The following is a 19052-nucleotide window of genomic DNA, read 5'->3' as shown; positions in this document are numbered from 1 at the left end:
TTCTTCTTTTTCAAAATTGCCTTAGCAGATCATTGATTACTATTGTCCTACACCATAGATTGTTTCCCTAATTCCAATACAACTAGATTGGAGTTCTTGTAATAAAATTGTATTGAATATGTAGATCATCTGATAGAAAGTTTACATTCCTTTAAAGGTTCTAGTTTGGGCCAGGCAGTGGCAGTGGCGCCTTTAATCCTAGCACTTGGGAGGCAGTGAATCTCTGTGAGTTCGAGGCCAGTCTGGTCTATAAAGTGAGTTCCAGGACAGGCTCCAAAAGCTACACAGAGAAACCCTGTCTCAGGGGGATAAAAAATTCTAGTTTGATTTCTGTTGCTGTGATAAAACATTCTGACCAAAAAAGAAATTGGAGAAGGGAGGAAAAGGGTTTGTTTGGCTTACAGGTTAACCCATCATTAAAGGAAACCAAAGCAAGAACCTGAAAGCAGGAACTGAAACAGAGGCCATGAAGGAACTCTGTTTCCTGACTTGCTCCCAGGTTCATGTTCAGTTACTTTTCTTGTACAGCCTAAATCCACCTGGCTAAGTATGACATTGCCCATAGTGAGCTGGGCCCACCTACATCAATTAACAGTTAAGAAGCCCCCCCACCCCTACCTCCCCCCCCACTCCCACCCCCACTCCCACCCCGCAAACATGCTCACGGCCAATCCAATAGAGGCAATTCTTCATTTGAGGTTCCCTTTCCCCGTGTGCATCAAGTTGACAACCCAGATTAGCCACTACAGTAAGACACTTCCTCCTTATTTACATATTTAAATCATTTTTAAAAGCTGTATATGGCCATTTCGGGATTTTCTGCTAGCTCACTGTCCAAATTCTTCAGTATTGCAAAGGATATTGTGTTTTTATTACATTCTCAAGAATTATAAATGGAGAGAGACCCACTACTGACTATATTGTCATTTTAAGCAAACTATCCTGTTACAGTCTTCTTAGTTTAGCTGATCTGTTGTTTTCTATGTTGATGATCATTTGACAACAATAAAGGGTGGCCTTTTTTTTTTCTCCCCTCGAAACAGGGTTTCTCTGTGTAACAGCCCTGGTTGTCCTGGAATTCTCTTTGTAGACCAGGCTGGCCTGGAACTCACACAGATCCACCTGCCTCTGCCTCCCAAGTGCTGGGATTAAAGGTGTGCACCACCACATCCAGCAAGGGTGGCCCTTTTGGCTTCCAATTCTTTCATCACTCATGAAGTTTCCCACCTTACTACAGAGGCTGGTACCTTTAGTGACCCTTCCTCCATAGCTTCCATGTCTACATCTGGGGATTCAATCAACAGAAGACTTGTTTTCCAAGCTGTTCTGGAGTTGAGGCCCTTTTCTCCTTCTTTCTTTTATGTGAACTTGTGCTGGGTGGAGATTGGACAGGCATTAATGCACTACAGCAACTTTTGGTTCTATGACAGGATTAACCGAGTGATATTTCATGAACCCTAGTGATATCTATGATATCTATGAACCCTAATGAAGTGTTTCAGGAGGTGCCTGCCTGTGGACTGTGTTTGATCATATGGTTACTGTGAATTTCTCTATTGTAGTCAGGACTGTAGCATCACTATGGTCAAGTAGATAGCAAGAAATTCTGCTGTCAAATCTGAGATAGCCCTGCCACGTGGGACACAGACTGCGCACTCTTTTAGGTAAACTAAAACAGAGAGAGAAGGAAACTGGCAATCTTTCTAAACAGGAGGTGGATATGAGAACCTGCACACAGAAGATGTGGAAGTCAGGGATGCTGTGCTCCAGTGCAGTCAGACACTTGGTGCATTCACTGCATGAGAAGACATGTTTATCCTCCATAGGGAAGCAATGTGGACTCTGTGCAGAGTGTTTAGGAATGAGGATCTGATGTGTGACTTTGTAGAAATCTGTAAAACTGGGATGAGGATGAATAATATCCCAACTCTCATCCATTTAAAAAAATAAGTTAATTTGTAATTTTAAATAAAATGGCATGTTGCCTACTTATAATCTCCCCTTTTTACAAAAGAGCTAACCCTGCTTTTACATGGAATATTATTTATGAATCAAATGTTTCCTATTTAAAAAAATTCAGCCGGGCGGTGGTGGCGCACGCCTTTAATCCCAGCACTCGGGAGGCAGAGCCAGGTGGATCTCTGTGAGTTCGAGGCCAGTCGGGTCTACAGAGTGAGATCCAGGAAAGGGGCAAAGCTACACAGAGAAACCCTGTCTCAAAAAACCAAAAAAAAAAAAAAAAATTTTCAGTGTTGGGGAGATAGCTCATCAGTAAAGTGCTTGCCTTGCAAGTGTGAGGACCTAAGTTTGAACTTCAGAACTCACATTAAAACAAATAAATAAAAAGCAGCCAGGCACAGTGGCCTAAGCTTGCTCACAGCGCTCCAGAGGTGAGACAGAATTTTTAGAGCTTGCTAGCAGCTACACGAGCATACTTGGAAAGTTCTAGGCAAGTGAAATACCTGTTCTGAGGAATACCACAGGAAATTGTCCTCTGAACCACACACACACACAAACACACACACACACACACACACACACACACACCAATACTGGCACACACACACACACACACACACACACACACACACATTTGCACACAAAGATATACACACCAGTATCTGCCCACAAGTAGATACATACACACCTGCAATCTGCCTGCACACACACAAACCAGTATCTATACACACAAATGCACACACACACAAACACACCCGCATCTGCACATGCAGGTGCATACACACCACTCCATAGGAAATTCCAATTTATGTTCTTTCATTGTAATTATTCCCTAAACAATAGAGTATAATATATAACATATTATGGCATTAGGTATGATAATCTAGAGACACAGAAGGCTGTAACAAGTTACATGAAGATACTAGAGTATCCTCTGTAAAGGGTCAAGCATCCTCAATTTTGATCATTTCGGTGGTCCTGGAACCCAACCCTCAAGGATTTCATGAACAGAGGTAGAGCCAGAGAATACCATTGCATTTTTCCTGTCTATCATTTTAATGAAGAGGTTTGGATTTCTACATACAGGTAATGAATGAAATAATTTAGAAATGTTAGGTAGACTTAAGGAAAGACAAGAATAGTGTATCTTCTAAAAGTCCAAGCAGATACAAGTGTGAGGCACTTTTAGGGCCACAGACATGAGTATAGCAGAGAATGAAGGGAAGGGAGTTCTTTCTTTCTTTCTTTTTTTCTGGTTTCCCAAGACAGGGTTTCTCTGTGTAGTACTGGCTGTCTTAGAACTCGCTCTGTAGACCAGGCTGGCCTCGAACTCACAGAGATCTGCCTGCCTCTGCCTCCCAAGTGCTGGAATTAAAGCTGTGCACCACCACCAAATGGCTTTTTTTTTTTTTTTTTTTTTTTTAGACACGGTTTCTCTGTGTAGTTTTCTCTGAGACACGGCTGTCCTGGAACTCATGCTGTAGACCAGGCTGGCCTTAAACTCAGAGATCTGCCTGCCTCTGTCTCCTGAGCACTGAGATTAAAGGCATGCAACACTACCACCCCCAGAGGGAGCGGAGATTCTAAGGCATTTAAATTTCGGAGTCATCAAGACTGATTGTCTCTGTCTGAGGCTTAACCATCTGTGATGCCAATCACTGCAGAGATCAGGTGAGACACAAATTTTGAAGAAGAAAAAGACGGTTCCTCTTTATACGTGTTAGCTTAAAAGAGATTGTGATGCACCCAGGGAGGAGTCTGATACTGGTAAAGACAGAAACACATGATTTTGGAGCAGGGGGTCTACATAGGAAGATTTATGGAAGCTGGGCTTGACTGTAATATCAGCTATTTAGGAAGCTGAGGCAGAAAGATCACAAATTCGAGGTCAGCCTAGGCCTAACAGAGGGACTCCAGGGCTAGCCTGGGTCTACCGAGAGATTTCAAGGCAGACCTGGGCAAACTTGGTTTCTAAATAGTAAAAGTGAAAATGGCCATTAGTGGGGTCAGTAGTAGGGCACATGCACAGCACACCTGAGGCCTAGGTTCAATCCCTAGTATAAAAGAGAAAGAAGTGGGAGTAAATAAAGGAAGAGAAAGAGAAATAAGGGGGGAAATAGGTGTAATGAGCCTCAATGGTATCACAAAGCCAAAATGGATGACGCACGAGGCCTGCACCGCACCAAGCCAGAAGAGCAGAAGAAATAGCAGGAGGGCAAGGGAAGAGAATGCCTACAGTAGCTCCAGGAAAGTAGGTCCCAAAGCACGATGGTCCCGAGGCGCCCGCGCTTGTGCGGTACCCCGGTCCTACCCTCTTCAGTCCCGCCCACGCGATGCCCTCCCCGGGAGCGGGTGAGCACGCTTGGCCCCGCCCCTACCCGTCCAGCCCCGCCCCCTCGCGGTATGCCGCGCAGCCACGCGGAGGCCCAGTGTTCTGCCTGCCCAAACAGCGTTCCGCTTAAGCTCAGCTACGTTATCGCAGCGGGTAGCGTTAGCTCACTACTGCGCAGCCGCACAAATGTGGGGCGGAGTCGAGGGGTGGAGCCGGCGCGGAGGCGGAGGCTGGGGGGGGGCGGGCTCTGAAGTCACGTGGGTAAACATGCAGCACGTGGAGTACAGTCTGAGCCAGGAGGGCGGGGCCGCGGGCTCCGAGGAAGGAGGCGGGTAGGCTCTGCGCGCGCAGGGAGGTCTTGGGCTGCAGGGGCGCGGGTGGACTGGTTCTGGCCGAACTTCCGTTCCTCCATCCTATTGCACTGTGACCGCTGTGGCCAGGTCAGGCCCTAGAGGACGGAATCACCCTATATGATAACACCACACGGTGCGCTCTTTCCCATTTCACAGATGAGGTAAAGAAACTTGTCCCAAGCCACGTGGCTGGAGACTGGCACCACCAGAATTCGCCTTAGGCAGCTGAGCTTCTAGGGCTTGCTTAGTGGCTTGCGTTGCAGGGGCTTTGGGGTCTTGACTCCTGTGTCCTGCCCTTGCCCCTGGGGCTGCATGTGGTTGGCCGACATGGCGAAGCTTGCTGCCCGTGAGCAATGAGGTGACTAGGGTGCCTGCTTCCCTAGCAGTCTAGAGGCGGGCGCATGCCAAACTGTCGAGATCGTTTCCGCCTGGGTGTGGCGGAGACACTGCGGTGGTCCAGACCCCTGGCCCCGTAGCGCTGCTTCCTGGACATCCCCTCCTCCATTTCTTTGCTCCTTTCTTCTCCCCGAGATACGCAGAACTCCTTTCAGAGGTGACGCCCAATGATTGGGCTCCTACCCTTATGCCCCAAAGGGCCTCCTTCCTCTCCTCGTCCTCCTCCTCTCCCATCTGTGCCGCGTGACCAGGGGGAGGCGCCGTACAAGGCGCAGTCCAGGCGTGGGGCCCAGCCAAGCTGTCATCCCGGACTGGCGGGCCTGAGGAGGCCTAAAAGGGGGAGTCGAGGGCTTGGGACTGGTAGGAAGCATGCTCCAGGCCGAAAGGCTGAGCAGCCAAGAGTCCTGGGGAGGAATGCGCGCCCCCTGCAGGCTTAGGCGGCTAGGTCTTGTGGCCCTGAAAACCCGTACCTGGGCCCCTCCCAATTTTGGGTTTGGGGGTTCAGGAACTTGTTAATAGGACATTCCCTTAACCCGACCGAGGCTCCCGGCAGTTCAATGTAGCAGCAGGCCCTGAAGCCAGGCTCAGTGTCTGACCTTTGGCAAATTGCTGAACCTCTATTTTTCTGTTTCTCCAGATTCATTTACCCATATGCCAGCTTCTGTAATGTCCCTCTCTGATGATGTCTTTGTTTTCCCTTGTCCTCTAACCAGCATCCCCACATATTCAGTCACGCGTGTTCTCCTGGTGCCTCCCAGAACAGCCATGGGGTGTTGGGCTCAAATCGTGTAGTACAAAGGCTTTCTGGAGAGAAATCCTAGCTTGGAGATTTGGCTAGGGAATAGCCTCCTGGGCTGTTTCTTTCACCTGAGTGAGGTTGAGAAAGAGGAATATGGAAGCCCAAACTAGGACACAGCAAAAAGGAAAAATTAGCAGAACCCTGCCGGGTTGTGCCCAGCCCTGAGGCTGAGGGGTGGACAGGTTTTCCCCAGGCCAGTCACGGAGACCAACATAATGGGGTTGTAATGAGGAATGGTTGAATATGGCTTCCCAGCTACAGCAAAAATCCTGCTGTGAAATGCAGGATGCAGCTGTTCACGGGCTCATCTCTGCTGTGGCGCAGGCCTTAACCAGGTTCTGTGCTATTTCTGTATTTGCTGCTTTTGCCCGACCACTGACAACCCCCTACCCCCTTCTGTGGAATCAGGTAGTTCTGATGGGCTGACTCCAACCCCAAGGACTGATGTATGCCACATGCCTGGCCTGCCCCAGCTCTGCATTCCTTGGCCACAATGATTAGGGACTCTTCAGCTAGAGATTCTGAGAAGGAAGTTCTAGCTGGCAGGAATGTCAACCTTAAAGATAATGGAAAATACCAAGTAGAGAATGGACATCGGCACAGAACAAAGCCAAGCTGGCCAAGGGGGACTGCTTCTCAACACCCAGATGGAGGCACACCTGAAACATGTAGCATTATACCTTGGCTATTTTTCTAATTCATAAATTTTGTATTTCTCCTCCTGGCAATTGTTCCACTTTAATTTTATTTCATCTGACTCTTTAGAGACCAAAGACCCCAGCTACTACTTCTGAATGAAATTTGGGACTTCAGGTCACATGGTCCATCAGAGTTCAGTCTGTCTACATGTCTTCCATGGTGTGTAGGGCAGGTTGCCTGCTTTAACTTTTCCCCATTTGTTGAGCAGTGCTCAACAGATCACCCTGAGATGACCCTGAGGAGTGCTCTCTGGACTCCTTTCTGGGTCTGTCTTGATTTATAACTATAATCTTGGGGTGGGTGCAGAACCTTTGTTCTCAGCTAAGGGAAGGTGAACTAGCCATTGGTCTTCTTCCATGGCTGGCTGGGATTTGGTGTTGCCCTCCTACTCTTGGCTTGCACTAGTCTAAATGGCAGGTCCTTCTCTGCTCTTGTTGGTCACCTAACCCATTCTAACCATTCTGCCTCTCCCTTGGGCCCTCTCATAGATACCGTATGACCAGTCTTGAGTAGTGACTGAGAGATGCATTTCAACTCTTAACTTTACTCCTCTAGATCCCGAATCCCACACAAATGCTTAGACACTCCGGGCACTTCTAAAATCACATCCAAAGGCCACAGCTGTTACCCACCAGCAAGCCAGAGGGTGGGAAGTGTGAACACACAGGAGGGGAGAGGGTGCAGTGCAGGGATACAGACGGTGCGCCTCCCAAAATGTGCTGCCGCACATCTGCCCAGAGAAAAAGGGAGGCTCAGAATCGCCAGCTTTTTGTTATTTTTACTTTTTGGTTCGAGGGGCCATCTGTGCAGGTTTGAGCTTGTCTGGAGGCAACCGGGGTTGCAGATGAAATTCAAATACAGGCTTACTTCGCAGGCTGTCATGCAGAGACTTCCTCCAGGAGCTGGGATGACAGTGCTGGGATTTTTTCAGTAGCATCAGAGCATGTCAGGGTCCAGCAGCTGTGCACAAGGGACCTTCTACCAGCACACCAGCCACTTGAGCCACAGTCCTCTCAGCAAAGGCTCAGGAAGCCTGTGCTCACCAATCCAATGGAGGGAACAGGCTGCCGATGCCAGAGATGGGGTGGGGTGGATCTGATGCCCCACACTGGCACCGTGGTGCACCAAAAATGCCTCCGTGAACATGCTCTTGTGGGCTTGGCCTTTGCTTCCCTCCTCCTTGTAATCCTCCCTCCCTTCCTTTTTTGTGCTACTAGGAATTGAACCAAGGACCTCTGTGTATGCTAGACAGTCTGCTGAGTTACAGCCCCAGCCTGCTTTTTTCTTTTCTTTTTTTTTTTTTTTTTTCTGGGAAGGATACTGAAGGTGCTTTTTTTTTTTTTTTTTGTGATATATATTTTTTATTTTACAATACCATTCAATTCTACATATCAGCCATGGGTTCCCCTATTCTCCCCCCTCCCACGCCCTCCCCTTACCCCCAGCCCACCCTCCATTCCCACCTCCTCCAGGACAAGTCCTCCCCCGAGGACTGTGATCAACTTGGTAGACTCAGTCCAGGGAGGTCCAGTCCCTTCCGCCCAGACTAAGCCAAGTGTCCCTGCATAAGTTCCTGGTTTCAAACAGCCAATTCATGCATTGAGCACAGGACTTGGTCCCACTGCCTAGTTGCCTCCCAAACTGATCAAGCCAGTCAACTGTCTCACCTATTCAGAGGGCCTGATCCAGCTGGGGGCCCCTCAGCCTTTGGTTCATAGTTCATGTGTTTCTATTCATTTGGCTATTTTTTTTCAATAATTGAGTAAAACTGAAATTTATTATAAGCCACAGTCGTCCTAGGGACCTCCATGCTATATATATATATATAGCCTTTATGGTTCTATGGGTTGTGGTCTGATTGTTCATTTTATATCTAGAATCCACCAATGAGTGAGTACATACCATAACTGTCTTTCTGGGTTTGGGTTACCTCACTCAGGATGATTTTTTCTAGTTCCATCCATTTGCCTGCAAATTTCATGCTTTCATTGTTTTTCTCTGCTGAGTAGTACTCCATTGTGTATATGTACCACATTTTTTTCATCCATTCTTCCGTTGATGGGCATCTAGGCTGTTTCCAGGTTCTGGCTATTACAAATAGTGCTGCTATGAACATAGATGAGCATGTATCTTTATGGTATGTATCAGCATTCTTTGGGTATATGCCCAAGAGTGGTATGGCTGGGTCTTGAGGTAGTTCGATTCCTAATTTTCTGAGAAACCGCCATACTGATTTCCACAGTGGTTGTACAAGTTTACATTCCCACCAACAGTGGAGGAGTGTTCCTTTGCTCCACATCCTCTCCAACATTGGTTGTCATTGGTGTTTTTGATCTTAGCCATTCTAACAGGTGTAAGGTGGTATCTCAGAGTCGTTTTGATTTGCATTTCTCTGATGATTAAGGATGTTGAGCATTTCTTTAAATGTCTTTCAGCCATTTGTAGTTCTTGTTTTGTGAATTCTCTGTTTAGCTCTTTAGCCCATTTTTTAATTGGACTGTTCAGTGCTCTGATGTCTAGTTTCTTGAGTTCTTTATATATTGTGGAGATCAATCCTCTGTCAGATGTGGGATTGGTGAAGATCTTTTCCCAATCTGTTGGCTGTCTTTTTGTCTTATTGACTGTGTCTTTTGCCCTGCAAAAGCTTCTCAGTTTTGAGAGATCCCATTTATTAATGGTTGTGCTCAGGGTCTGTGCTGTCGGTGTTTTATTTAGGAAATGGTCTCCAGTGCCAATGCGTTCAAGAGTGCTTCCTATTTTCTTTTCTATTAAGTTTAGTGTATCTGGATTTATGTTTAGGTCTTTGATCCACTTGGACTTGAGTTTTGTGCATGGTGACAGATATGGATCTATTTGTAATCTTTTACATATTGACATCCAGTTATGCCAGCACCATTTGTTGAAGATACTTTCTTTGTTCCATTGTATAGTTTTGGCTCCTTTGTCAAAAACCAGGTGTTCATATGTGCATGGATTAATGTCAGGGTCTTCAATTCGATTCCATTGGTCCGTATGTCTGTTTTTATACCAGTACCAAGCTGTTTTTATTACTATGGCTCTATAGTAGAGTTTGAGGTCCGGGATGGTGATGCCTCCAAGGGTTGCTTTATCATATAGGATTCTTTTAGCTATCCTGGGTCTTTTGTTTTTCCATATAAAGTTGAGTATTTTTCTTTCCAAGTCTGTGAAGAATTGTGTTGGGATTTTGATGGGGATTGCATTGAATCTGTAGATTGCTTTTGGTAAGATTGCCATTTTTACTATGTTAATCCTACCTACCCATGAGCATGGGAGATCCTTCCATTTTCTGATATCTTCTTCAATTTCTTTCTTTAGAGATTTAAAGTTCTTATCAAAAAGGTCTTTCACTTGTTTAGTTAGTGTTATCCCAAGGTATTTTATATTATTTGTGGCTATTGTAAAGGGTGATGTTTCTCTGACTTCTTTCTCAGCCCTTTTATCATTTGTGTATAGGAGGGCTACTGATTTTTTTGAGTTGATCTTGTATCCTGCCACTTTACTGAAGGAGTTTATCAGCTGTAGAAGTTCCCTGGTAGAGTTTTTGGGGTCACTTATGTATACTATCATATCATCTGCAAATAGTGAAAGTTTGACTTCTTCCTTGCCAATTTGTATCCCTTTGATCTCCTTTTGTTGTCTTATTGCTCTAGCTAGAACTTCTAGTACTATATTGAATAAATATGGGGAGAGTGGACAGCCTTGTCTTGTTCCTGAATTTAGTGGTATCGCTTTGAGTTTCTCTCCATTTAATTTGATGTTTGCTGTTGGCTTGCTATAAATTGCTTTTATTATGTTTAGAAATGTTCCTTGTATTCCTATTCTTTCTAAGACCTTTATCATGAAGGGGTGTTGGATTTTGTCAAAGGCTTTTTCAGCATCTAGGGAGATGATCATGTGGTTTTTTTCTTTCAGTTTGTTTATATGGTGTATTACATTGATTGATTTCCGTATGTTGAACCATCCTTGCATCCCTGGGATGAATCCTACTTGGTCGTGATGGATGATTGTTTTGATGTATTCTTGGATTCGGTTTGCCAATATTTTGTTGAGTATTTTTGCATCAATGTTCATGAGGGAGATTGGTCTGTAGTTCTCTTTCTTTGTTGCATCTTTGTGTGGTTTGGGTATCAGGGTAATTGTAGCCTCATAAAAAGAGTTTGGTAGTGTTCCTTCTGTTTCTATTGTGTGGAACACTTTGAAGAGGATTGGTATTAGTTCTACTTTGAAAGTCTGGTAGAATTCTGCACTGAAACCATCTGGTCCTGGGCTTTTTTTAGTTGGGAGACTTTTGATGACTGTTTCTATTTCTTTAGGGGTTATTGGTCTATTTAAATGGTTTATCTGGTCTTGATTTAATTTTGGTATTTGGTATTTATCCAGAAAATTGTCCATTTCTTCCTGGTTTTCCATTTTTGTGGAGTACAGGTTTTTGAAGTATGATCTGATGATTCTCTGGATTTCCTCATTGTCTGTTGTTATGTCTCCCTTTTCATTTCTGATTTTGTGAATTTGGGTGCTCTCTCTTTGCCTTTTGGTTAATTTGGCTAGTGGTTTGTCTATCTTGTTGATTTTTTCAAAGAACCAACTCTTTGTTTCATTGATTTTTTGTATTGTTCTCTTGTTTTCTATTTCGTTGATTTCAGCCCTCAATTTGATTATTTCCTGGCGTCTATTTCTCCTGGGTGAGTTTGTTTCTTTTTGTTCTAGAGCTTTCAGTTGTGCTGTTAATTCCTTGGTATGGGATTGCTCCATCTTCTTTATGTGTGCATTTAGAGCTATGAATTTTCCTCTTAGAACTGCTTTCATAGTGTCCCATAAGTTTGGGTATGTTGTATTTTCATTTTCATTGAATTCTAGGAACTCTTTAATTTCTGTCTTTATTTCTTCCTTGACCCATTGATGTTTCAGGTGGGCATTATTCAGTTTCCATGAGTTTGTGGGTTTTCTATAATTTTTGTTGTTATTGAGTTCTAATTTTAAGGCATGGTGGTCTGATAAGATACAGGAGGTTATTCCAATTTTTTTGTATCTGTTGAGATTTGTTTTGTGTCCAAGCATGTGGTCAATTTTTGAGAAGGTTCCATGGGGTGCTGAGAAGAAGGTATATTCTTTTGTGTTAGGATGGAATATTCTGTAGATATCTATTAGGTCCATTTGAGTCATAACATCTGTTAGGTCCTTTATTTCTTTGTTAAGTTTCAGTCTGGTAGATCTATCTTTTGGTGAGAGTGGTGTGTTAAAATCTCCCACTACTAATGTGTGGGGTTTGATGTGCGTTTTAAACTTTAGTAGTGTTTCTTTTATGAATGTGGGTGCTTTTGTATTTGGAGCATAAATGTTTAGAATCGAGACTTCATCTTGGTGGATTTTTCCCGTGATGAATATGTAATGTCCATCCTGGTCTCTTTTGATTGATTTTAGTTTGAAGTCTATTTTATTAGATATTAGGATAGCTACACCAGCTTGTTTCTTAGGTCCATTTGCTTGGAAAGCTTTTTCCCAGCCCTTTACTCGGAGGTAGTGTCTGTCTTTGGAGTTAAGGTGTGTTTCTTGTATGCAGCATATGGATGGGTCCTGTTTTCTTATCCATTCTGTTAGCCTGTGTCTTTTTATAGGTGAGTTGAGACCATTGATATTGATGGATATTAATGACCAGTGATTGTTAATTCCTGTTATTTTTTTGGTTGTGTTGTGTTGTCCTTCTGTGGTGTATGTTGGTGTAGGATTATCTATTGCTTGATTTTTCATGGATGTGTTTAGCTTCTTTGGGTTGAATTTTCCCTTCTAGTGCTTTCTGTAGGGCTGGGTTTGTGGACAGGTATTGATTAAATCTGGTTTTATCCTGGAATATTTTGTTTACTCCGCCTATGGTGATTGAGAGTTTTGCTGGGTATAATAGTCTGGGTTGGCATCCGTGGTCTCTTAGTGTCTGCATGAGGTTTGTCCATGATCTTCTAGCTTTCATAGTCTCTATTGAGTAGTCTGGTGTTATTCTGATGGGTTTGCCTTTATATGTTACTTGGTCCTTTTCCTTTGCAGCTCTTAATATTTTTTCTTTATTCTGTGTGTTTAGTGTTTTGATTATTATGTGGCGAGGGGACTTTTTTTTTGGATCCAGCCTATTCGGTGTTCTGTAAGCTTCTTGTATCTTCATAGGTATTTCTTTCTTTAGGTTAGGAAAGTTTTCTTCTATGATTTTGTTGAATATATTTTCTGTGCCTTTGAGTTGGTATTCTTCTCCTTCTTCTATCCCTATTATTCTTAGGTTTGGTCTTTTCATGGTGTCCCAAATTTCCTGGACGTTTTGTGTTAGGACTTTTTTGTCTTTATTGTTTTCTTTGACTGACGAATCTATTTTCTCTATCATGTCTTCAGCGTCAGAGATTCTCTGTTCCATTTCTTGCAATCGGTTGGTTATGCTTGTTTCTGTAGTTCCTGTTCGTTTTGTCAGGGTTTCTATTTCCAGCATTCCCTCAGCATGTGTTTTCTTTATTGTCTCAAATTCATTTTTCAGATCTTGGAATGTTTCTTTCATCTGTTTAATTGCTTTTTCTTGGCTTGATTTGATTTCTTCCCATTTTTTGTTCGTTTTTTCTTCCATTTCTTTAAGGGAGTTTTTTATTTCCTCTTTAATGGAGTTTTTCATTTCCTCTTTAAGGGAAGTTTTTATTTCCTCTTTAAGGGAGTTTTTTATTTCCTCTTTAAGGGAGTTTTTTATTTCCTCTTTAAGGAAAGTTTTTATTTCCTCTTTAAGGTAGTTTTTCAATTCCTCTTTAAGGAAAGTTTTTATTTCCTCATTGAGGGAATGTTTTATTTCTTCTTTAAGGGCCTCTATCATCTTCTTAATGTCATTTTTAGGGTTGATTTCTTCTGTTTCTTCTGTCATGGTATGTTTAGGTCTTGCAGGTGTAGAATCACTAGGTTCTGATGTTGCCATATAGGTCTTTATGTTGTTGCTTGTATTTTTGCACTGGCGTCTACTCATCTCTTCCTCTGTGAGGTGCAGGTGGTGTCTGTGTCTGAGAGTGCCTCTCTTGTTCTAATTTTTAGTTTTGGTTTAGTAGTGGTTCTTGGTTAAATTGGTGCTATTGGGCTATTTCTTCAGGGGCAGCTGATTTCGATCGGTGAATTATATACTTATGATTCTGGTGATCTGGTTTGGTGTCTGGGTAGCGCCTTCTTCTGTGTTCCCAGGTCACGTTTTGTTCATTTGTCAACTCCTCAGCTGATCTTGATTCCTCAGACTTTAAACTGTAGGCATCTGAATCCTCTCCCAGATGGGTTTCAGCTGAGCAGGGTAGTCTCACCAACACCTCCAAATTGTTGGGTTTCACAGGATCAGCAGCTGGGCCCTGGGTTGTTCTCAGACGGAGTGTTCAGATTCATTCTGGTTCTGACCCACCGAGATAGCTTCTTCCCCAGATGTTGGGGTTAGGGGCGTCCCTGTTCCAAGCTGCGTCTGCTTGTCTCCGTCCCTGGGCCTGTTTACCTCTGCAGTCCGCCACCGGGCCTGTATGTCCCTGTCAGCTGCTGCTGGGCCTGTCTGCCTCTGGAGGCCGCCACCGGGCCTGAATGTCTCTGCAGGCTGCAGCCGGGACTGAATGTCCCTGTCGGCCGCTGCCGCCGGGCCCGTTTACCTCAGCGGGCCGCTGCTGGGCCCGTCTACCTCCACAGGCCGCCGCCACAGGCCTACCTGCGTCTGCTTGTCTCTGCCGCTGGGCCTGTCTACCCCTGTGGGCCGCCACCGGGCCTGAATGTCCCTGTCGGCCGCTGCCGCCGGTCCGTTTACCTCAGCAGGCCGCCGCTGGGCCCGTCTACCTCTGTGGGCTGCCGCTGGGCCTGAATGTCTCTGCCGGCTGTCGCCGGGTCTGAGTATCCCTGTCGGCTGCCACCGCTGGGCCCGTCTACCTCCACGGGCCCCCGCCGCAGGCCTACCTGCGTCTGCTTGTCTCTGCCACCGGGCCTGTCTACCTCTGTGGGCCGCCGCTGGGCCTGAATGTCTCTGCCGGCTGCCGCCGGGCCTGAATATCCCTGTCGGCCGCTGCCGCCGGGCCCGTTTACCTCAGAGGGCTGCTGCTGGGCCCGTCTACCTCCACGGGCCGCCGCAGGCCTACCTGCGTCTGCCTACCTGCGTCTGCTTGTCTCTGCCGCCGGGCCTGTGTACCTCTGTGGGCCGCCGCTGGGCCTGAATGTCTCTGCCGGCTGCCGCCGGGTCTGAATGTCCCTGTCGGCTGCTGCCGCCGGGTCCGTTTGCCTTCTTTTCTTTTCTTTCTTTTTTTCCTTGTTTTTTTCCAGACAGAGTTTCTCTGTGTAGCTTTGCACCTTTCCTGGAACTCACTCTGTAGTCCAGGCTGGCCTTGAACTCACAGAGATCTGCCTGGCTCTGCTTCCCGAGTGCTGGGATTAAAGGCATGCGCCACCACTGCCGGGCCTTTTTTTTTTTCCTTTTTATTTTGAGACTTGCTGGGCTACCCAGGCTGTACCTGAACTTTCAATCTTCCTGCCACAGCCTCCTGAGTACTTGCGATTACAGGCTATGCCATCAGGCTCAGCAGACCCTAATTTTATGGCTGCCTACTGCCTGGCACCTGTACCCCAACCCCCATCAGCCTATGCTGATGAAGTTCATATTCACTTAATAACACAGTCTCTGGTTGCTCTCATTTAGAGCAGAAAATTCTGGGTACAGGACGGATGCTTTCTTGAGGCCTCTCCCCTGCCCTGACTCCTTCATGGGGTTCTGCTCATTAGGGAAGGAAGAGAAGCACAGGCAAGTTTCAAAAGTCTTCCATGACATTCCTGACACCTCAACCTGGGGCTTGGGGTAAGAGGGCAATGACAGGTAGCCAGATAAATTCAGTGTAATAACAGCAAGGACCAAGAGAATTCAAACCCCAGATTTCTTTCCTCCTTCCCTCTCGCTCCTTTTCCTTCTTTCCCTCTCTCTGCCCCCCCCTCGTCTGCTTCCTCCCATCCTACTGTCCCCCCTTGTCCTCTCCTCCCTCCTGCTCACTTTTCTCTGTTCCTTCATAAGGAGCCCTTGCTGGGGTGGGTACACACATTTAATTCTAGCTCTCAGGAAACAGAGGCAAGCAGATTGCTGTGAGTTCAAAGACAACTGGTCTACATAGTGAATTCTAGGGACACATAGTAAGACTCTGTCTCTAAAAAAAGTCCTTTAATGCATAATAGGATTGGAGGATCACAAAGATCTCTACCTCCTGAACAGTGTTCTCTCTCTCTCTCTCTCTCTCTCTCTCTCTCTCACACACACACACACACACACACAAACACACACACACACCTGCTGTGGCTTCCAGAGACAAGGCTAGATTCCATTGTCAGAGGGCTTCCATGTGGGATTACAGAAGAGCATGGTGGAAGAAGGGAGGGCAGGAGGTTGAGGCCAGGCAGGACTGCTGCCTTCATTCCTAGGGTGCAAACATGATGGGGTGAAGGCATAGATAAGAGCTTCCAGGCCTCATTGGGCTCTGGGCTCACATGGTGAAGACTAGCTGGGCAGACCAACCTTTTTCCCAATCAAAACAAAAAGATAAATCATTAGTATCAACTGGGTATATTCAGAGTAAATTATTGAAGTGCTATTGTTATGAGGATAAAAGAAATATAATTGATAAGCCCCACCCACCCTCCTTTTGTGCTTGCATGAACCCTTAATGATGACTGCATCTATCTCATCCTGCAGGTGGGATGCCCCTTCAGGCTGTCTTGGACCATGTTGAAATGTACCCACATGGAGTCAGTCACTTTAGGATATAAAAGCAGACTTCTGACAGTACACGTCATCCCTAACCCTGCAAGCACATCTCAGAGGCAGTTGGTCTTCCACTGTGAGACAGAATGAAGAAGGGCTTCTTCCTACAGTTCAGTAGAGGAGCCAGTCCAGGAAGAACAAAGCCAGCCCCAGGGTAAAGGATTTTTTCAAGAGCCTCCTCTGCCTAGGATTCTTTTACGTGGTCACCCATCAGGGAAGCCAGAGGTATTAAGCTTCAGCCTTTCTTCATAGTGGGCACCATTTGAGGGAACAGCTGTGAAGTCTTACCTGCCTCACCTCTGGTCTTGACACACCTTAGATGGGCTAAGGGTCAAAGATGACTCCAAAGATCTTAAGGAGACCAAGAAGGCCCAGGGAAGGTGGGGCCCACCTGCTTGCCTGAGTGACTTCTGTGCTCTAGACTGTTGTGGACCTCAGCCCCACTCACCCTGACCTTTAGAGAAATGAAACTACCTTTGCATGAGAGGAAGCAGCGGAATTGCTTCAAGTGTGATTGCAACCCCCCAGACACCACAAACTAGTCCTTCATCACCATCTGGAAGAAGATCCCACAGGAAACAGCTGACGCTGAACTGTGCAAGAATATGCTGGGTCTGCGGAGAAGCTGAGACTCAGAGCTGGCAAACAGCAGGGCCAAATGACAATAGAGCCAACTCTCCCATGAAACAGTAGCTTGCAGGCTCAGATGTTTTTGAAAGGCAGGTAAAAGACCATGTCTCTCTTTCTCTATGTTTAATGGTGTGTGTGTGTGTGTGTGTGTGTGTGTGTGTGTGTGTGTGTGTGTGTGTGTGTAAGGTTTCTCTATTTAGTTCATACTGGCCTTGAATTTGTAGCAATCCTCCTGCCTCTGCTTCACCAGTGCTATAATCACAGGCAGCTTGGATGCCAAGAGATTTGTATTAAATATTAGCAGTGGTCAAATGTGTACACTTTTAGGAAGAAATGTGTACTTCCTTTTCTTTAAAAATTTTTTAATGTATTTTATGTATGTGGGTGTTTTGCTTGCATGTATGGACACCACATGTGTGTAATGCCAACAGAAGTCAGAAGAGGGCATTGGACCCCCTGAAACTGGAGTTATGACAGTTGTTGAGTCATCATGTGGGTGCCAAAACTTGAATACAAGTCCTCTGGAGGAGAGATAGGGCTCTTAACCACTGAACCATTTCTCCAGCCTGTTTCTTCTTCTTCTTCTTCTTCTTCTTCTTCTTCTTCTTCTTCTTCTTCTTCTTCTTCTTCTTCTTCTTCTTCTTCTTCTTCTTCTTCTTCTTCTTCCTCCTCCTCCTCCTCCTCCTCCTCCTCCTCCTCCTCCTCCTCCTCCTCCTTCTTTCTTCTTCTTCTTCTTCCTCCTCCTCCTCCTCCTTCTTCTCCTTCTTCTTTTTTTAAGTCTTCCACTTCTGCTGTTTTCATTTTGAAATCAAATTCTTTCCTGAAGACAAAGTCCAACTATCTTCCTTAAACTCCTAGAGCTCCTCTTGTCTCAGTCTCCAAGATGCTAGGCTTCCAGGAATTCAGCGGTCTACCCAGCTTGTGTTCAATGCACACTGGCACACTGAATTTTATTGTATGTACTGAGACAGAGTCTTATTGCCTAGGGTGGCCTTGAATACCTGAACTTAAGGTATCCACCTGCCTCAGCCTCCTAAGTAGTTGGAACAATAAAGGCCTGCATGTATGCCTACATACACATTTTAAAATACTTAGATGTGATACAGCCTTTTAGAAAAAAACAGCAACAGTTTCCCTTTATAAATTCAGAATAAAATTTTAGGTCAATATAAAAACTTTTTGGTGTTTTTTTGTTTGTTTGTTTGTTTTGTTTTGTTTTTGAGACTTTGTCTCACTATATAGCAGTAGCTAGCCTGAAACTTGCTGTGTAGACAGGCTGGATCACTCAAAATGATCCACCTGCCTCTGCCTCATGAGTGCTGGGATAAAAGGTGTGTGCCACTATACCTACCCAAGGTAATATTTTAGCACTAGCACCACTAAAATGGCATTTCTAAGGGATTAGCACTTTCTGTATTTTCCATGTTTACAATATTCTAGCTTATTATAATGGGCACACTTTACTTTGACAATGAGAGAAAAACCAATAAAGCCAAATAATAGGAATTTTATTTTTATTTACTTAGGCTGTTTGAAAGATGGTCTTACTTTGTAGCTGAGGCTGACCTCAAGCAGAAGATCCTCCTGCCTCTGCCTCTCAAGTGCTGGGGTTATAGGCAGGTACCACCACACCTAGCAAAATGATAGTACTTTTAATGGGGAGAGAAAGAGGTGATTTGATGTTCAGGAACGAATGTGAGGAAGTGGGTGCTTTCCCTCCTCCCTCACTAAGAATGCACATTGGGGTAATTTGGAGAAGGAGCTGATTACAGGTGGGGAAGGTGCAGGGACTTGTGCTCTTTGTGGCAATCCCACAAGTAGCAATGTGACCTTGAGGAAGCACTCATCTGAGCTCCTCACTGGGGGAGCCTAAGCAAGCTTTCCACGGCTGAATCACACTCCCAGGCCCGTTGTTCCATTGTATTCCTTGACCAGTCCTCTGGTTCAGTGGTTGTCATCCCTCTCGATACTCATGACAGAGCAGAGGAACACTAAACTGAGAGACACTTAGCATGGATCACTTCAGGAAGTGGCCCAGCCAGGTCCTAGCACAAGGTGTCTGCTTCCAGAGCCCAGTGGAAACATTCT

General features: G+C 45.3%; 1 long non-coding RNA gene across 1 annotated transcript; it reads left to right on the top strand.

Moving 5' to 3' along the window:
- The first annotated feature begins 4679 nt into the window (after positions 1 to 4679).
- On the top strand, positions 4680 to 17079 carry LOC119087728. The gene is made up of 2 exons (XR_005091210.1): positions 4680 to 4805; positions 16266 to 17079. It is a non-coding gene; the product is annotated as an uncharacterized LOC119087728 (long non-coding RNA).
- Positions 17080 to 19052: the final 1973 nt, after the last annotated feature.

Source organism: Peromyscus leucopus, chromosome 1 (assembly GCF_004664715.2).
Source record: "Peromyscus leucopus breed LL Stock chromosome 1, UCI_PerLeu_2.1, whole genome shotgun sequence".
Classification (NCBI taxonomy): Eukaryota; Metazoa; Chordata; class Mammalia; order Rodentia; family Cricetidae; genus Peromyscus; species Peromyscus leucopus.
The sequence above is the reverse complement of the archived record's forward strand: the minus strand, read 5'-3'. Positions and strand labels throughout refer to the sequence as shown.